Raw genomic sequence first — 18975 nt, 5'->3', positions numbered from 1 at the left:
AAGAAGAGCTACCTGTCCAGGAGCAATCTCTTTAAGGAATCACAATAGGCCGCATAGAAGCAATTGCAGAAAACACAGCCTATTTTGGTAGAGCAGCATATGGTAGTTGTTACTGCTCTGTTCTTCCAGTAAACTGCTCCTAGTATGGCTTCCCTTTACTGGATGAGGTTTAGGTGTTAGGGCATCTGCAGACCCACCCCAGCTCAGCTCAGGGGAAACTGCTGAGTTTGGGGCACCTCTTAGCCTCCATCACTGTATTTGGTAATGAGGACAGTATCACATGTACAGCTCTGCTTGTAAAACTAGATGGTAACATCTGGAATATGGGCAAAGAACTTGATGATCAGCTCATTAGGCACAGGAACATGCTCACCAGCATTAGCAGCGTCCTCAATAAGTGACCAGCCCCATGGGTACAACTGTCGTGCAATCATATCTTGCTTTCTAAGAAAACCGTATCTTCTTTTTAGTGCTACTTTTGCAGCTCACATGAGCTCTGTTTGGAAGGGAAGGGTGCTTGAGGGACCAGGAAGCATAGTTCAGTGAAAGAGCTGAGAAAGTCCAGGCCCTGCTATCACAGGTCACTACGTCCTCTCTTCTCCTCTGTGAATTTATAAACATCCATTTTAAAACACAGTAACATTTTTGTGCAGTTTGAGTTTCTCCCTTCCTGCTGGAGGGCTGTGCCAGAATCTTTCTGCACCCTTTTCTAATTTCTAGGATAAATTTATTAATAGTTGGCTTATATCCACCACTTGTACAAATGTTTCTCTTCAGATTAAACGTCCCTTCTTTCTGCTCTTTGCCCCTTCTGATGTTTTGCAGAGAGCCTGGTGCAACCCCTCTCACAACTCAGTCTGTAGCATCTTAAGGTGTATTGTTGAAGTACCTGTGTGAACAGCATGGGGACCTCTGAGCTCATGGTTGCAGGTGATGTGGAGCAGTGCTGTGTCCGAGCAGCTGCCCACTCTGCTGTGCTTTGTAGCTTGGGCTCAGCCCCGTGCACCCAGAGAACTGCAGGGGAATCCCCACCCATCACAGGCACAGCCCCAGGAGTGAATGGGAGATGAAAATGTTGAGGCTGTATCCTAAATCTCCTCCCACCATCTTATCTCAGCCATCTTATCTCGGTGCTCTGAAGGAAATGGTCCCCTAGCCCTGCTCACTTCCCTGACTGCAGGCTGCTGGGTGATGTGGAGCAGTCGTATGATGTCATATTGAGACTATTCATGGAGCTCTCAGACTTTAACAAACCAGCAACATGGTGTGATGTAAAACATGGAAGGTATTAAAATGAAACGACATATCTTCCTATTCTAACATTTACTGACTGTATGGGAAGTTTCCAGGGATAGCTCATACATATTGTTGTAGTGTTTGCCAGTAGGGCTGTTTCAGAAGTTGGTAGGATGGTACAGCAGTCACCCAATCCTGTTTCGCGTGGAAGGCTCTTCCTTGTGTTCTTTACAAGCACTTGACGCTGAGAACAGTGTGCTCACAGCAACGACTACATGTTAATATAGGTTAATAGAAGTTCATGTGGCTGAGTCTTGAAATGCTTAGCTCTCCTCTCTGTGCTGCCTGACAGCTTTATTACCGCGCAGGCGGGGGAAACCCGCTCAATATGCTAAGCGCTATCAAAAGATTTTTCTTTATGGTCTTAGGAGGGCTTATCTGTAATTCCTGGCTGCACAACCTTTGAAAACTATAATGTTACAGACAGTGATTTTTTTACACATGGTTTATTTTTAAATAAAAGCGCTCTGAGGCAGAGTGGGGTCACGTTAACTGTTTTTTCCCCTGAGCTCTTTTGGTGCAGACCTACACAGTTGCTCTGTTTTATCTGTCTGTGGTATCATTCAGTTGGAAAAGTGGAAAGATTTCATTGTGAAATTTCCAAACCAAAGCTGCAGGTTGCAGTGGCAATTTTTGCACTTTTGGATCATTTTGAAACCAAACAAAATGCTTCAGAGCACTCCAAAACAAATACAATGTAACAAAGTCCTTTTTTTTTTTTCTTCAAGTTTTATTTTGCCATTATTTGAAGATGATTGTTTTATCTGGAGCTGTAGATATAACAACTTGCATGTGTGCAAGCTTTATAATGGATGAGGTGTATCTTCCTGTGCTGCTGTAGAGGGGAAATCCATTCCCATTTTGCTGCTGCAGCTCCATCCATGTTGCAATATAAATATTTTGTGTATGTTACCAATTATCTGCAGCACCGTTCTGCTCTTGAGCTGCATCATGAATCTCAGTACTGCTTTTTTATGCTTTTACAGCTCGACTCAGGTTTCATCCCTAGAAGAACAAAGAGCGTATGTTCTGTGTGACCACAAAAACATCCGAGTAGAACAGGAAGGCTATTAACTGAATAATGAGTCTGTATGAAGAAGCTACAGCTATAAGTGTGTCTCTGGGTGCCCAAGTTTCTAACAAACCCTGGACACTGTTGGAGATTGCAGTGGGCAGCTCGGCTCTGTGCTGTCTGGAGAGGGTGGCTGCAAAGTTCTGTGTTCTCACCTCCTGAAATGCTGGGGATTCTTTCAGGCCCCCAAGCTGAGCACCTGGAAAGGGGAGCATTTGAAACCAAGCGGTCTCTGTAGTACTGTCAGGTGTGGTTTTACAAGATGACCGCCCTGATGTAAGCAAGAGCTGCTTCTGAAGGGCATGGGATAAACAGGAGGAATGTAGGGCTGGAAAACGGGTGGTACATTTTTATACTAATCCGCTTTCAAGAAACATTTCAGATTATTATACTGAAAATGGTGAAAAATATGTTTCTGCTTCACACAGTGTATGAGGAATCCAGCCCATAGGCAGAGTAGGAGGAATGACGTGAGCCAAGAACACATAGGAACTTGTTCTGAACTTCTGCTTGCATGGAGTTAAGAGGCACAGTGAGGCAGTGGGAGCTCCACAGCACATGGAGGGGGCACTGGGAGGAAGGCAGGGAGAACAGGCTGTTCTGCTTGCTCTTTGTTTCTGTAGACCAAAGGAGTGCAACATGACCCAAAGCGTATGAACTGGGCAGTTTCTACATCTTTTACAAATTACAGAACTGAAAGTATCGAATCCTTTGTGCATTCCTCTCTTTTTAGATCTGATGAACTGAGGAGCTCTTTACAGAGAGGTGCTGAGTGCGTCGTCTCCTTCCAAGCGCAGGGTCTGCTTAGGTCTCAGCTCTGTTCCAAATTCATCATGGCTTTGGAATACATCGAAATCTTTTAAAAATAGTCCTCTAGACTTCTTGTTTTTCTCCTCTCCCAACAGCACAGGCATCGGTTCTTGGTGAGATCCGTGCTGTAGCCAAGTAAATAGGGTCTTTCTACAGCATGAGCAAGCCATGCTTTTGAGATATAGCATTCCCAGAAATGGTAGCAGTGTTTGCAGAACTCAAAACCTCTAGTTATTTTCTTTATATTTATACTCCCATGTTAACAAATGCCTTGTTTGATTACTTTTAAACGTTGTGTTTCTGGAATGAAAATAGAATGCTGGCTTTTGACTCTGGCTTCTAATTCAGTTTCCCTCATTATTTGAGCTTACGAGAAAGCTGATTTCTTTTTTTTATTATTTTTTTAAAAAAGATAGTTTGTTTTCAAACCATTGTAAAGCCAAATGTTTAAATACTGACCGCTTTAACTTCCAATGCTCCTCAGTAGTTGGTAGAACCTTTCAGTCTTTTTCTGTGACTTCCTAAGAGACCTCAGTTTGTATCACAGTCTGGAGAACTGTTAGAATGTTGTACAATGGTACAGTTTCTGTTTCTGGTGGAAACATCTTCATTTGGGGATTTCTCTGATATGCAGTGTTGCTTTTTAGCCAGACTGGCTTTTCCAATGATGAAAGGCAAAAGAAAGCCATAGACAATTTACTTACCATGAAGTTGTGCAGAAATAGGATTTAGGATTTGGGTCTTTTTTGCTTAATACCCACTTTGTCTCACTAATACAAAGGACGTGGGGAGGGGAAATAGATATCAAGCATTTGTATGAAGTGGTCTGAAAAGTGCCTTGGATTTGGGTGTTTCTGTGACTTCTTGGGAAATTTTGTGGCTGTCATTTCCTTTAAATATTGTTGGTTCTGTCCACACTTCCCATATGAGGAACTGTAATGTTTGGTGAATCTGAGTGGATCCCAATCTGGCACCTGAATTCACTCACTTTCTCTTGTACAGAAAATTGCTTGGAGCTCTTCTCGAGCCACCTGGAAGGCGTGACAAGGGCAGCTCTGAGATTTACCTTCTGAGAACTGCACTAGGGAGTAAATGGAGCTTTCTCAATAGAACGAAGTCTAGGTATTAGTGTGTCCTGTTGCACAATCAGTTGTGAGAAAAATAAATGCTTTTGTGAGCATTTTTACAGCTGTTTGAAAAGCTCAAAACAAGAACAGAATGGTGAATATATGTCAGAGGGGACAGAACTTTGTTTTTCCTGTGTGCCAAAAAGAATTGTCCAAAGTTTTTAATTGGTAACTAAAATGTTTATTGTAAATTTACTGATAATTAGTATCTAAGTGTGTCAGTGCCCATTGCAGAGCTGCTGCTTCTCAGATCTGAAGCGCATTCTGTTCTCTGTCCAGTTGGTTTCCTGCAAAGTGCTGAATTATTCTAGCTTTTGTGGGTCATTGTTAGCCATGGCAGGAAGGGTCATTGTTAAAAATGTTTTCAGTACTTTGATAACCAGTTTATCAACTGATTCACATGTTTAATCAGTTAATAGGTTTTCCTTTTCAGTGCATGGGAATTTCTTTGTTTATCTTAACTGAGTAACTGTTTCTACAGTGGAAAGAACTGTAGTTGACTGATAATCTTTTCAAATATGTGGAGTTTGCTCTTGTGATGCAAGTTGCATGGCCAGACCCTGCACCCTGGAGCCATCCACCAGAATATGGGGCAGGTTTTGCACGTGAGTGAAATCTCAGAATGGTCCAATGTGTTGGGAATTCTGAGTATGGAGCTGCAGGGGTTTGGTAGCTTGTGATAAGGCTTTCAAAGGCACTTTGGTATTTAAAAAAAGGTAGGGAGCAGCTTTAGCAAATTTTGCTGGATTGTTTTGTGCCAAATATCCATGGTTCCTTCAATATCTGGTCAAAAATTGCTCGACAGAATAATTTCTCACCAAAAATACTGCTCTGTCTCAAGATGCACATTTAGCATGAAACACCCCCAGGAGCTGAGATCCCTGGCTCTGTGACCTGTTCCAGGGCTGCACCACCCTTCTGAAAAGGATTTCCCTAATACCTGATCTGAACTTGTCGAGATGCATTTTGTGATATTGCCCCTCATTCTGGCAGTGAATCTCAAACAAGCAGTCGGGCAGTGTCACTAAACTTCCCATTCAAGCAGGGGAATTTGCTGTAGGCTGTTAGACAGCCTATTGCTAGATTTCTTTCTCAGGGCAGGGCTGCCCAGGGCCCCGCTCCTCCCAATGAAGCCCATTGTGCCCTTTGCCTTATTTGCTGAGAGTGCACTGTTGGCTCCTATTCAGCTTGCAGACAGTTTTGTGGTTTTTTTCTGCTTTTCCCATTGTATTAAGGCCCGTCAGCTCCTGTGTTTATAAACAAACTTTAGGCCAAGTAGAGCTATAAACTTTATTTTGCTTTTTGGAAATAAATTCGGTGATGGTATTTGCTTTCTATGTAAAGAGCATCTTGGCATGAAATACCATACAATAATAAAGTTGCAAAATTTATGTTTACATAACATTTATCTCCCTTAAAACTGCAGATACTTAGAGAGCCCTGCTAGTCTCAATTGGGCTCATAACAGAACCGTGCTCACTCAATCACAGCAGCTTCTGGGAATTGGCATCGTATTTGCACATGTGAGAAAGAGTTAGCAGCTTGTTTTATGTGATCTGGTTTCTTTCTAGATATGCTCATTCCAGTTTCTGTATAAAGGAAATGTGCTTAGATGAACACAAGTCCAAAGCAAAAACCTAAGTTGCGCAGCAAAGCTGGACATGAGAGTTTTGTTGATATGCATTGGATTGAGGAAGACACAAACGTATCAGTAGAAAGTCAGTGCTGTTTGACAGGCCTGGCTTCACATACTGTGGCTCAGATCTAAATCATAAAGGTGTTTCTAAGTTCCTTTTCTGAGTGGCACGAGGGATAAAGGATGTATTCTGTTCTGTTGAGAGACCACTGGGGACTGCTGCTGGAGAGGGTTGGATGGAAAGTACAGCTGAGTGTGGTTACGGACCATGAAAATGTTAGTCTGGAGCCTGGAGTTTTGGGGTTGTATTAAAGCAGAGCAGCACTGTGGTACCATCAGAAAAGATCCAGAGCTTTTTCAGATGATGTGGTGGAGAATGGACAGGGAGGAGGTGAGGGCTTGTTCTTTTTTGTGGCCACCAAAAAACAGGAGGTAATAGGAAGGAAGCAGTGGGATCTCATGGGTGTGGGTGAGAAGAAAGAAGAAGATTGGCCTAAGCCATCTGCAAAACTGCATTGAGTCAAACTCTGAGGGACGTCACACTGATTCAATGTTTTGTTTGATAAAGCAAAACTTCCTGAGAGTGGAGCAGATACAGGCCTTTAAGACACTGCTCTGTATCTGATCCTGAAACCTGGGCTGAATGGGTTTCTTCATTCTCCCTCCTGACACACAGCCACAGAACCTGAGCAGTGTTTCCCTCACCTCCAGCAGATGCCCCTGTCCTCTCCCAGCCTGATGCTCTGTGATACCAGAGGTGGAAAACAGCTCTTATATCCATCTGTGATGAAAAGCAATGGGTACTGGAGTATTTTCCTGTCCAACAAATTATTCATTTAAACCCAAAGGTTCTTATTTTACAACTACTGTTGTACATTACAGTGAGGATGAATGCAGAGTGGTGTTTGAAGGCTGTTTGTTGTCGCTGTTGTCAGCTTTCTGTTCCATCCTACTAAAACATTCCTCTTTCTTGGGAGTCAGAGGCAAATAAGATCTTACTGAAGCTTTTTGGGATCTAAAACAATTCATTAGGTACAATGCAAGTGTGGAGCACAGGCAATTATTAGGATTTCAACAGCAAATATTGCAGCCCATGAAACATTAGAATGATTTCCTTCTTGTTTAAAACGTTACAACGCGTTTTTCCCTGGCTGAATATGCTCTTGAGCTTTTGTGTCAAAGTGAATCATGAGCTAATGCTCACCAGATTACATCTAAATGTTGCAGTATTTCCCTTCTAATTCTGGCTCTTCCTACTATGATAATATTATTTGTCTAGTCAGTTATGTGCAAGTGTGAATGAGGAGATGCGATTCCTACATGTATGCGGATGCACGTGGGAGCATCGCCTGAGGACATTGCGTTCAGGCTGTGCGCAGCAGCGCTTGTGTTTAAAAAAAGAAACAAGTTGGTAATTAGGCAAAGAGCATAATAAGATCCATGTCTACAAGGCCAGCGTGGCTCAGAAGGCTTTTATTTGTGTGAATTTCTGTACAAATGTGAAATACCCTGGTACTTAATTGGTCGCTGCCCGCACACTGTGCGTGTTGGGGTGAATGGCCGCGGTCTGAGCCATTCCCCTGGGGAGGCACGGAGCCGCGGGGCGGTGAGTGCACACTGTGTTGGAGCACACAGGCCCAATGAGCAGCACAGGAGCCTCTCTGCAGCCAGCCATCACTAACACTCCTGATAAAACCTGACATCTTTTCCATCCCCTCGTCCCCTCCTTGGAACTCTAATTAATTTAAATGGTTTTACCGAGGGACTGTGGCACTGCTGAAAAGGCAGAGGGCTTTGCTTGGGTAATCAGCTTAAATACCCGTCCACTTCCTGCCCTCACTGCTCCGAACTTCCCATTTGGGAGACATAAATACTGCTTTTATTTTTAAATCTTTTTTTCTCTCACTCCAATTTCCTCCAGTTTTCCTAATGCGCCTCATACGAGATTCCATTTCAAAGGGCAGGATGGTGAAGCCTGTAAACTGGATGCAGACGGGAACTTTTTGTTTCGATGTTGATTGCATTTATTGGAGGAAGGGATAATGAGGGGTTTGGCGTGGAAAAGGTACATCTCTGGCAGTCAGGAGCTGGCGATAATTAGGAAGAAATCCACAGTTTCATTTATTTTTATGCTTCTTAGATGCTACTACTTACACAAGCATTTTGCAACTCCTGCTGTACCAGCAGGGCAGTTAGTTCTGAGGTTAAAAAAGGAACAGCTTGCAGAATACATTTTTATAAGTATGTTCATGTGAAGGCATGCCAGGGTCTCTATCAGCTGTAAGACAAGCTTTGAAACGCCTCTACTACAAGGCTGTGTATGGACAGACACTATTACAGAAGCCTCTGTGAATGGAACAGGAATATATAGCACAACTTCTGCCACAACTGAATTCTTTTTGGTCGTTACTCAAGAGAATTGCCATCAAGTGGAAGAGTGCTTCACAAGGTCGGGGCTTTAGGAGGTGGAAGGCTTAAGTGTGTTTAATTTGGGGAGTGTGAATAATCCATGGAAACATTTCTCTCCTTCAAATTATGCACACTTTTTTTTTTTTTTTTTTTTTTTAAATAGATTCCTGGACAATTTCTTGTTCATCATCACCCCCATATCTAAATCCTGGCAAAATCCTGTTTTGTAGAAAGAGAGCTTGGGATCAAAGTTGCATCTTGCTTTTAACAGCAGCTTTCTATTTATTTATTATGATTATTTTTTATTTCTTATGATCAGTATTTGTCTGACTTAACCTTCTCACTTTTTCTTAAGGAGTAGCAGTCGGCCAAGAAGACAAATTGCCTTCTGGCTGCAGACACTTGCCATAGCTGTTGTGGTGTGCCTTGGAACGTGATGTCCTCCACAGGTGGCAGCCTGCAGCAAAAGTTTGATTGGACCTGCAGAGATGCGGCCCAATGACAGTGAGTTTATCACCCTCTTTCCAGTTGACAATTTCTCAGAATTTCCCTCCCAGACATTTTAGGAATCTGTCTAAAGGTGTCGTGTGTTCTTATCCTAGGGCTGCATGTGACACTATGCAGGATACAGAAAATTGTTCTTGGACACTGTGCAGATCTCTACAGGCAGGTATCTGTCACTGATAGAAGTTCAGCCTTGCTTTAGAGACAAAGGAACTATATGGCTGCTTTGGGATTTGCATGCCTACATGTGGAATTTGTATGTTTGGCAATCTGTGCTCAGCATACAACAGAAACTCCTAACAAGTGTTCAGAAGCTACTCAGATGTTAAGAAGTTGATCTATAGGAGGACCAAATGTTTTAGCTCACCATTATAGAAGGCCAATCTTTGTTTCAAAAGGAAGGGGCTGGGTGGGGTTGCTATTAATCATGTTAGTTGACTGGAAACAGGATTGAGCTCCAAATAGGGGGTTTTCTGAGGTGTTTTGAAATGAAAATGGCTGGACTCAGCTCAGCTCCTACGAAGGCATCAAACTAAGCTGACAGACATTTGCAAGAACATTTGCTTCCAAAACTGAGCTTGAATCATTAAATGGCAATCAAATGTTCTTAAACATCAATTTGTGATGGTAATTGTTAAAGCGTCATTTTCTCTGAGGAAAAGATATTATGTTCTTTACCTCATGGCAGCAGTAAAAGCCAGTACTCCTTTCCATCCATCCCACCTGGGAGTGGATAATACCCTTCCCTGGCTGGGTTTAGCAGGAAAGACATACTCTGTTTACGGGTGTTTGGTAGTTAACAATTGCTTCTTTATATTTTATTCATGTTAGTTTACACATTTGAAAAAGAAATGCAAGCAAATGTCATCCTACTGTGCTGCTGTTTCTCCAGTGCTGTTTTTTTAGTGTTGTTTAATGATGAATCATGAATGTCAACTTCATATATATGTAATGCTTTCTATATATACATACATATTTATATAAAAATCTGGGTGGTGGCAGGGGGAAAGTTATTCTGTCTGCCTCATCTTTTGTTTTGATCTAGTTGCTATAGAAATACTAAGATCAATTTTGACAGGATAAAATACTACAAATTACATTGTTGGATTACCTCATTACAGACGGCTGGCACTTTGGATTGCAACATTACCGAAACGAAAAGCGTGAACACTACAGGAATTTCTGCTCTATGGAAAAATGTTATTTTTGGATTCTTCAGGAAGGCGTGCACATAAAACCACCGGTTCCCTGGTGAGTGAGCAGTCCTTGAGACCAGCAGAACTTTCGTCTTCATTTTTGGTTGTGGTAGGTGATGTCATAGTTGGACGTACATTGACATTAAGCTTCAACCCGCATCTTTGTGACACAAGCCTTCATGTTTTTCTGTTAAACACTTATGACAACTGATTTCTTGCAGCAAGACTGGTGGAATTAGTCTTTTTATCCCTTTTTTTTGGTGTGTCATCTGCTACCTGTGTGTTCCCTGCATCAGTATTACATTGTTTCGGTAATTTGCCCTGCCTGATTGAACATGTCTTACAGTCTCAAATCTGGCAAATAGAAAGGACTGTCCTTTCGTTCATTAGCATTGAAGGGCAGGCTTTTAGAGCAAGCAGATTTGGGAAGTGATCTTGCTTCCAGTGGGAGGTGTCAGTATCTTGTCTGTAGTGTGTGGAGATTCCCATGAAATCTCAAGTTTCTGTGGTTTTCCTTTTCATGCTGATGGAACTTGCACATGTTTGTGTGTGGACAAGGGAGTTGTTTGAAGATGTTTTTCAGTTTGAATCAGGAAAGGTCTTGTCCTCTAACTGCTGGTAGAGCTGTACTGCTGTGTTAGTAAAAAACACCTTCATCGCTAGGTTTTATTTAGGAAAACATTTATCCATCAATGTTATTTGTATACAGGGAGGCAATCTGTGTGATTTGGCAAGTGGCTTAACATTCTGTTTTTCTTATAGTCAAGAATATTACTCTTGCTATATCTAATCTAGAGTTGTAAATTGCAGTAGAGGTACAAATCCAAAACAAACATTTTGAAGAATTTGAATGGAGTAGAGCCCCAATTTCCATTTCAGCACTCTCTCTGTTGTCCGATTTGTTAAACTCAAGTGGTCCCATGTGCGAGTAGCATGACTGCCAGAAGTGCTCTGCAGCCATCTGCTTTTTTGGTAAGTCTTTGATTATTTCTTTGTCTATATTTCTGTCCGAAATTAGAACTGGCAACTCAATTGGTTGGTTACTATTGGATTTTTTATAATTTAACATTTCCATCTTATGGCTAGGAAATAGCAGCAAGGTAATAAAAAGCACAAGAAATAAACTTTCCTACAGAAGTCCTGGTGGAGCTTTTGTACTGTATTGTTTCAGCAACTGAGCAGAGAAAGTTTTACTCTTTGTAGGTAGCTGGAAGGAGCAGACTTAGCAGGATGCACTAGTTTGTTGAACTGTCCAAAAAAATGTGGAGAACTCCCAGGCTCTGGTAAAGGCACTTGTAATAGAGGTGAACTTGGAAGTCTGTGCTGCTTTTAGATCAGAACCAAACCACACCATAGAGGAAGAAAGTTAAAAGCAGGGGGGACTTCTTCTGAAGCTAGACGTCTCCTATGGTAGCTAGAAACTTGTTGCCTGTGTAGGTCTGCTATGAAGGCTGTGTGCTTGCTGGCTGTACAGTTTCAAAGCCTGGGAGAGGCTCTGACTGATATCCTGCAACTGTGTGGTGTGTGCTGCCAGGTTTTCTCAATGGAAGCTTCACGAGAGGTCCTGGATTTCTTCAATGAGGACTTCAATGTGGAATCCAGGTCCTGTATCTGTATCTCTCCTGTATCTGGAGAGAGGACAGGAGTCAGGGCTAGAGCAGACACTGTGATCACTGGCTTTGTCCTTCCACATGGAATCCATAGAGGATACCAACACACATACACTATAATGCTGACTTTGTGGGACATGTACAGAATAATTCATTACTGAGTGCTGTGTTTGCTTGTTTGGTTTTTTTTGTTTTTTGGTTTTTTTTTGGTGGCCTTTTTTTTTCCTTTTTAAATGACACACATTAGAACTTTAGTCCAATCAGCAGAGTGTTGTGAAAGTGCAACAGCTCTGCAGGGTGATGATGGAAACTCATCTGCCACATGCAGAGACTTGGTATTTCCAGTAGCTACTATGGCCTGCACTGCTGGTAGGCATGAGAAGGAGGGTGGCTTTCCTTAGTGCAAGATCACATTGTAAAATGTGCCATGTTCTGAGCACGCTGTTGGTGCCCTACCACAGCTTCTCTCAATCCATTGCCCATCCTCGTCATTTCTCTTACTGTGGCAAGGGGAAAATATTTCTTTCCAATCAGAAAGGGCTCTGAAGAATGAATTCCTTTTGCTCTTTGAGAATTCCCCCTGATTCTGTGGGAGACGATGGATTTCATGGCAGTGTTATACAGAAAACCAGAAGTTCCCAGGGCTGTGGTGGCATGGGCGATGCCGCCAAGGTGGGCTGCTCTGCCTCTCTTGATTTGCAGGCTGTTAAGGGCTAGCAGTGCTCAGAGCTGTCAGACGGAGAAAAGGCAGGCACTGTTTCCAAATATACAAATGCTCAGAACATAAAAAATATTTTTGTTTTAAATTTTAATAAAGCAGAGGGAGGGAGAGGAAAGGGAAATAAAATAGCAAGTAGGGATGTGGTGGGAGCCAGCCAGGCTGGGGCTTGCTAATATCTGAACTGGGCTGTTGAAAAATGTTATAAGTCTGCCGGAAGGTCCCGAAAGCGCAGCTCTGCCCGGATTGAGTCAGTGGTGACAGGATTGGGCCCACTGTTACTTTTTTATTTGGTGTTATAAATTACTTTCCCACATTTCCAAAGACATTAACGAATCTTTTCAAGGCATGCTGTGAAAGTCATTGCAAGTGTTGCTTGAACTACTTATCCATATGTAGGTTTGTACACTATAGGAGCTTTTCCTCTTTGTTTTGCCCTTCCAGAGCACTGGCAAACTACAAATCTTTCCTCCTCTTCTCACTTTGATTTTTTCCAGGTAAAATGATGGCAGATGTACTCAGCTCAGTTTCATATAACATATTGCTTACTGGAAGGACAAATTTAGCTCCCTGCCCTTTTACTGTAAACTTGGTTTTGTTTTTTATGTATTTGTAATTTCCTTTCGACCATTTATAAACAGGTTAGAAATACCATTTTGAGCCGTCTGACTCTATTAATAATCAGAGTTCTTTATATGGGTTCTTTAGGATCCGTGGAGTAGGAACAAACTGTATGGTAAACAAAACATCCCCAAACTCTTCCTGCTGCAAAAATATTTGCTGCATTGTTTTGCTGTTCCTTGGAGTATTCTGCCCTTACTTAGAGCGCTATAGTCAGGGGTTTAGCTGCTAATTGTGTTTTCCAGGAAGAGCGTTTCATTTTATTCCTTTAGGGTACAAAAAGGAATAATTTTTGCAATAACATTCGTATCCCATTAAAAAAAATTAAAACTGTCATTGGAAAACTGTGAGAATTGAGTTTCTGATGACAGAGCCAGAAGGCTGCTGGCTGCTTTCCCTGCTTGCCTCAATGCTGTGGCTGAGCCAAGGCAGTGATTCACTCTCACTGGACTGGGTGACCTCCAGAGGTCCCTTTACACCTCAGTTATTCTGTGGCACCATGAAACTGGAGGGTTCCCTTTCCACCCCGTGTCTGGTTGCACAACCTTCCACTTCCCTTGTGCTGTTCTGGTGATCAGGTACAAACAAGGCAGTGCACCTGCACAAAGCCAAGGTGGGACGGGGAAATGGAGCATGGATTTCCTTGCAGTAAGGAGTGCTGAGCAAAGGGCTGGTGGGCAATGGAACCTGCATAACAGAGGGGGCAGGCTGTGCGAAGGGGGGTGGAGGTGGAGAGGGCTGGGGGACAGAGCTTTGGGCTACTAAGCAGTGTACCTCCAAATGGGTTATAGCAGGGGCAATTCACATCCATAGTGTTGCATTGCAAGGATATATGTGGACAGTCTTTTTTCAAGTTGTGTTCTCCATCTTGATTTCATTTACTAATTTTAACGTGATGTGAATGTACCCATATGTGATCTTGCTATCATGACAACAGAATGTGTGGCTTCACCTGGCACAAGGAGGCAGGCAGCTGTGCAAGGTGAGCTCTGCAGTCCCAGAGGTGAAGATGGATTAAGAGTTCTGTGACCATTCATTTCCATCCTGAGGAATGCTGCAATTTGCTGCTCGCTCAGTCTGCAGCTTGTCCCCTCCCTCTCTTCATCACTGGTGCTCATATTACCCTGGGAGCTGATTAGCTCCTTCCCCCTTGTTAGTGTTCAACCCATTTAGTGAGCTGAGTCAGTTCACTGCAGGGTCAGTCAAGAACTGGGGCCCTCAGTGCTGGAGCAAAGGATGGGACCAGGGCTGGGGCACACCTGGCTGCAGTTCAGGTGTTCTGCTGCCGTCACTTGTGAGACTGTGGGGTGCATCACCGTGTTATACCTGTTGAAAGTTACCCCATCTCCTTGGGTTAGTGGTTTTAAAGTGGATCTTGTTTTTACTGTACAGATGACAAAACACAGTGATTCCCAACAGAGGGCTGGGAAGTCCTGAAAGCGACGTGCAGTGGCAGACCCTGAGAGGATTTCTGCATGCAGGCTATAGACCTTTACCCAGGTTGTGAATTATTCCTCCTTTTGTAGAGCAGTTGCTCAGGAATACTGTCAGTATTTCCAGCAAGAAATCATTGATAAACTTATTTCTGTGAACACTAACAAACTTTGTCATTCAGTTCGCAAGATAAATACATTGGGTTAAAGGTTTCAGATGTGCAGTTAATAGCTGACTGGGAGAGTGGAAGATGGTGGTATTTGAGACCTTAACGTCTTTATTATCTGTTTGCTGTGCATCCCAAAGCAATGGATCACTTAAATATATGGTGTCACCAAAGCATTGAGCTCCTCGAAGTACAGGGGCCAGAAGCACAGCAGTGAACTTGCTTTCAGTGCTTTGTCTTCTCTAAATGTAAACTTGGGCACCTACTTTTCCACCCACTGGTGATAACCTTTCTGTGAACTGTCTGAGGCTTTATGCTTTCACCTGTTAAAATAAATGACATTTATTAGAAAAAAAACAATAACACCAAAACCACATTGTTTTAGGGCATAAATCTACCACTTCAATTGCATGAGCCTGTCAGTGAATTTCTGACACCGAGTTATGTTATTTAATGAGTGCTATTAGCTAGTTCTGTCACTTAATAGGATTGAGGGTTGGAAATGCCATGTAATATCACTTCACTGGAGAAAAAATCAACAAACAGCCCTTACTAAAAACCTCGCGTCGCCTTTGATGTCAGTGGGACCTGCTGTCACTTCAGAGGGGAGCCCGGCGCGCTGTTTGCACAGGGCTCCAGCTGCCATTTTTGGAGGAGAGGCCGCCGTTATTCTTGGCAATGTGACACGAGGGGCACCCAACAAAACAATTCTCCCACCGTCTGACCAAGAGTGAAGAAACATGGAACAGAACAGCAAAAGTCATGTCCATCAAACATCCTCTAGTTCAAGGAAAAAAACCTCTGGGCTGTACATTGTCACATGTTTTCACTTATACTGGGTTAATGCCTGAAATCCCTGCTTTGGTTCAGGGCTGTCCTATGTGGTGAGATTCACATTTTGTGCTGAAGAGTTTCTGATGGTCGTGCCATCCCCAGCGTCCCCAGGTGAACCTCTGCTTGTCCTCTGTGATGAGTGAACTCCTGGGTCATTCAGAGTAAGGGCAGCAGTAACAGTACGTTCCAACCAGTTGTACTGATTTGTTTCTGCTGAATCTACTAGAGTTGAGGAAAAAACATAAAAACTACTGGGTGAGTGGTGGAAAAATGTATAATCAAATAGCAATTAAGGACAACAAAGCCTTTACAAACATTTCTATTGCCAGCTTTGTAGGTAGGTTGTATGTGAGCGTACTGTAAGTGCTGTACATGTGTATTAAAGAAAAGGTAAATTCCAGACGTGAAATCCATCTCCCTGAAGTCCCTGACAGAAGTCTCTCTCACTTCAGAGCAGTCAGGACTTAATTGCAAATCCTGCTGAGCCCATTTCAGGCTGGATAAGCTGTATCCAGCAGGATTGAATAAGTTATGTGCAGCGTACTCCATTTTTATCAAGGGATCTGGAGGCTTGGTGGTAGATGTTCTTCAATCCTAAGGCATACTTTTGAGGTTAAGATACACACAGTGTTTTCCTGTAACAAATCAGGTTTGTCATTACTTGAATACGTGCTGATGAAGGCCTGGGAAGAAGTTAAATCCTACACGTAACTTCATGAAATAATAGCAATGAAAATGCTTTAAAAGTGAATAAGACTGCAATATCCTCAGTTCTTCAGTTGTGACAAATGATTTCCAAAACCTGTGGAAGATCTTGGAAATAAAACTGGATCTAAGGATTAAGGGTCCTTCCAAAACTGGACTTCTTGCATTTCATCTTAGATGTGTCAGATTTGCAGAACTTCAGGTGTGTTTTTTATTGAAATCCTTGTCTGGCTGTTAATTAGTGTGTAACTCACAGTGCTTCCAAGTGGGATTTGTGACTTGAAAAGAAAGTGGGTCGTGCAAAAAATGGCTTTGGCTTTGTCAGGGTAGTGAAAAGCGTGTGCTCCATTGCAGCTGAAGACATTCAAGCTGCGTGACAAATGTCCTTTGGGTCAAAATGATATATGCACTTAGAGAAGGAAAGGGAAGTCCCAGGGTTTGAGTCCTTGGTGAAAGAAAGGTTTATTAAGTGCAAATCTTTTTACGGACCTTGACAGCGGGATCAGAACAGGATGTGCCCCCCTAAGCTTTATGAAGTCCTGCTGGGATAGGTCATTTTGGGACTTAGTCAAATATGATGTGAGCCAACTTCTTATTCTGTTTGGAAAGCTGTACAGGTCCCTGGTTTGAAACAGGCCACTTCATCCAGCCTTACCCCTGATGGACGTGGCTGCCCCCCAGCTCAGGCTGCCCAGGGCCCATCCACAGCCTTGGGCACCACAGGGAAGGGGCACCCACAGCTCTGGGCAGCAGTGGCAGCACCTCACCATCTCTGAGTGAAGAATTTCCTCCTGCAGCTTTGGGATATGTTTCTCAGATGCAGTGCCACTAGGAGAGCTTCACGAGCAGTAGAGTAGATGCAGATGGTGGTGGTGTGTTGACAGGGAATTTGCAAAAGCACGTGATGAAGTTGTGGTACAGTCCCTTCATCCCAGGGTTAGTGTCTGCCCTCAGCAAAGGGGAAAACCAGTCCTGCATGCTTCTTGCTCCAGAGTTATTCTTCGTCATGGCAATGACCTGGATCAGAAAACACAACCAGGCTAAAATGAAAGGAAAAAAAAAGAAGAGAAAAAATCACAAACTTGAAGCAAGGCCAGGTGTTCTGCAGCTCGAAGCTTGTAGGAGTAAAAGACAGAGCAGGGCAGTCACAATTTGCCCATGAAGACCTAAGGAGGGAATCAAGTGAACAAATGGATCTTCAAAAGCCAACTTCTCTCCCCAAAGGAGTCAACTCCCTGTACCAGTAACTCTGTGGGAGCTTCCCTGCTTCAGTGCATTAGCATTATTTTCCATGGGCACAGGCTGAGAGAGACAGGTTTCTTCACTTTCTACTGTATCTGCATGAGAACAGCCTTCAGGAGGAACGCTGAGACACCACAGACTTCGCATGTAACAGCTTTGGTGTGGGAACTGCGATCACCGCTCCGTAAGGCTTTGGCTGCCTTCCCAGCTCGCGGGTGTTGAAGTTCTCGGGATGTCCTTGCACAGGAGTTGGAGGCGATTTATAGCTCGTGTGTTGGGAAACAGCGTTCGTGCAAATCATTTTTCTTAGATAAGTGGGAAATCTGGAGCCTTCTGGGACTTTTGGGTAGAAAGGGTTTAGCTTTTATTTTCTTTACAAGAAACAACACAGTGCTCCCACTCCTCGTATTCAAAGTAGGAAGCGTTTATGTTTTGGAAGACTTTTATCTCTGACAAACTGAATAAGAGAAACAAAAGAATTAGCCTGAACTGCTGTCTCCTCCCAGACACCCCGACCAGGCCTATTAATGGATGATTTTTGCTTTTAAAAGATAATACACCCTATCTTATTTGTTGTCCTGCAAGGTTGAGGCCCTGGCTCCTCAAACTGCAGCAGTGCTTCCAGCGGCTGAAGCACAGCACTGACAGGCAGCAGGGAGAATTTCCGTCAGGCTGTGGCCATCAGTGTGAGGCTGCTGGGCCAGCTCCAACCAGCCTGCGTGATATTTCCTCTGGAGCTTCAGTCGGATTAGATATTCATCTTCTCTTCCTGTTCCAAACCGTTGTTTAGTGTTGATGTGTCCTCTCGTGCTGTTGCCAAGTTCCACGCAGTGGTGGTGAAGGCAGTCCTACATCTATGCTGAGATTTTTAAACTCTTGGGGAAGTTTAACCCTTTCTTTCCATCGGAGTTAGTGGGATTTATACACCTAAATCTCTTCAACTGCTTTGCAGATTCCAGTACCACAACAACCTAAAGCCCAGGCTCAGCAGCAGCAGATCCAGCCCTGCTTCCCAGGCTGGGGATGCTCACAGGAATGTTTTCCCTTCTGGTAGCAGGGCTCACCATGCCTGGCTGCCTGCAACTTGCTTCCCTGCAGAGTCACTTCAGCCTGCACGCAGCTCATTGCATGTGGTCCTTGGATGTGGAGCTCTGCTTTCCAGACTGCACTGTGCCCTTCAATACTGTGGAGCTGTTGGCTGGCCTGTACATCAGGAGAGCTGTTACAGCTCTTCTCATGCCCTGCTTCAAACAGGTGCGAGGCAAAATGACTGTCTAACCAGTGTACTAATGAAGGGTGCTGCAGGGAAATCTTAACGCCATGTTATTTGAACAGTTTTATTCTGGATATAGCATGTCAGTATCTTCATTTGAAGTCTGTATGCATATTTCCCCAAGCTTTCCAGTGATTCTTGAGAAGGTCATTTATCACAAGACCATGGCTCCACAAGCCAAATATCCTACATATGGCCAAGGGAAAGGCTAGGGGTGTGACACAGCTCTGGTCAGTCTTTCTGAATTGTCCTTAGTACTGCCACTATGAATTTCACAGAGATGTTAATCGTGGCTGAACAGATTAGGGAGAAGTTTAGAAGG

At 43.3% G+C, this 18975-nt stretch overlaps 1 long non-coding RNA gene across 4 annotated transcripts in view; it reads left to right on the top strand.

Moving 5' to 3' along the window:
• LOC107319000 (uncharacterized) overlaps positions 1-18575 on the top strand; it is a 51353-nt gene extending 32778 nt beyond the window's left edge. Inside the window, exons 3-6 of one of the 4 annotated variants that reach the window (XR_014934252.1) lie at positions 8706-8854; positions 8953-9016; positions 9976-10105; positions 10930-18575. This is a non-coding gene — a long non-coding RNA (uncharacterized LOC107319000). Of the gene's footprint in view, positions 1-8705; positions 8855-8930; positions 9021-9975; positions 10106-10929 lie in introns of all 4 variants that reach the window. The other 3 variants (XR_001557596.3, XR_014934253.1, XR_001557597.3) reach the window with 3 other exon arrangements.
• The last annotated feature ends 400 nt before the right edge of the window (positions 18576-18975 follow it).

Source organism: Coturnix japonica, chromosome 14 (genome assembly GCF_054131305.1).
Source record: "Coturnix japonica strain WE chromosome 14, WE-NBRP24, whole genome shotgun sequence".
NCBI lineage: Eukaryota > Metazoa > Chordata > Aves > Galliformes > Phasianidae > Coturnix > Coturnix japonica.
This window is presented reverse-complemented; position numbering and strand designations above follow the sequence as displayed.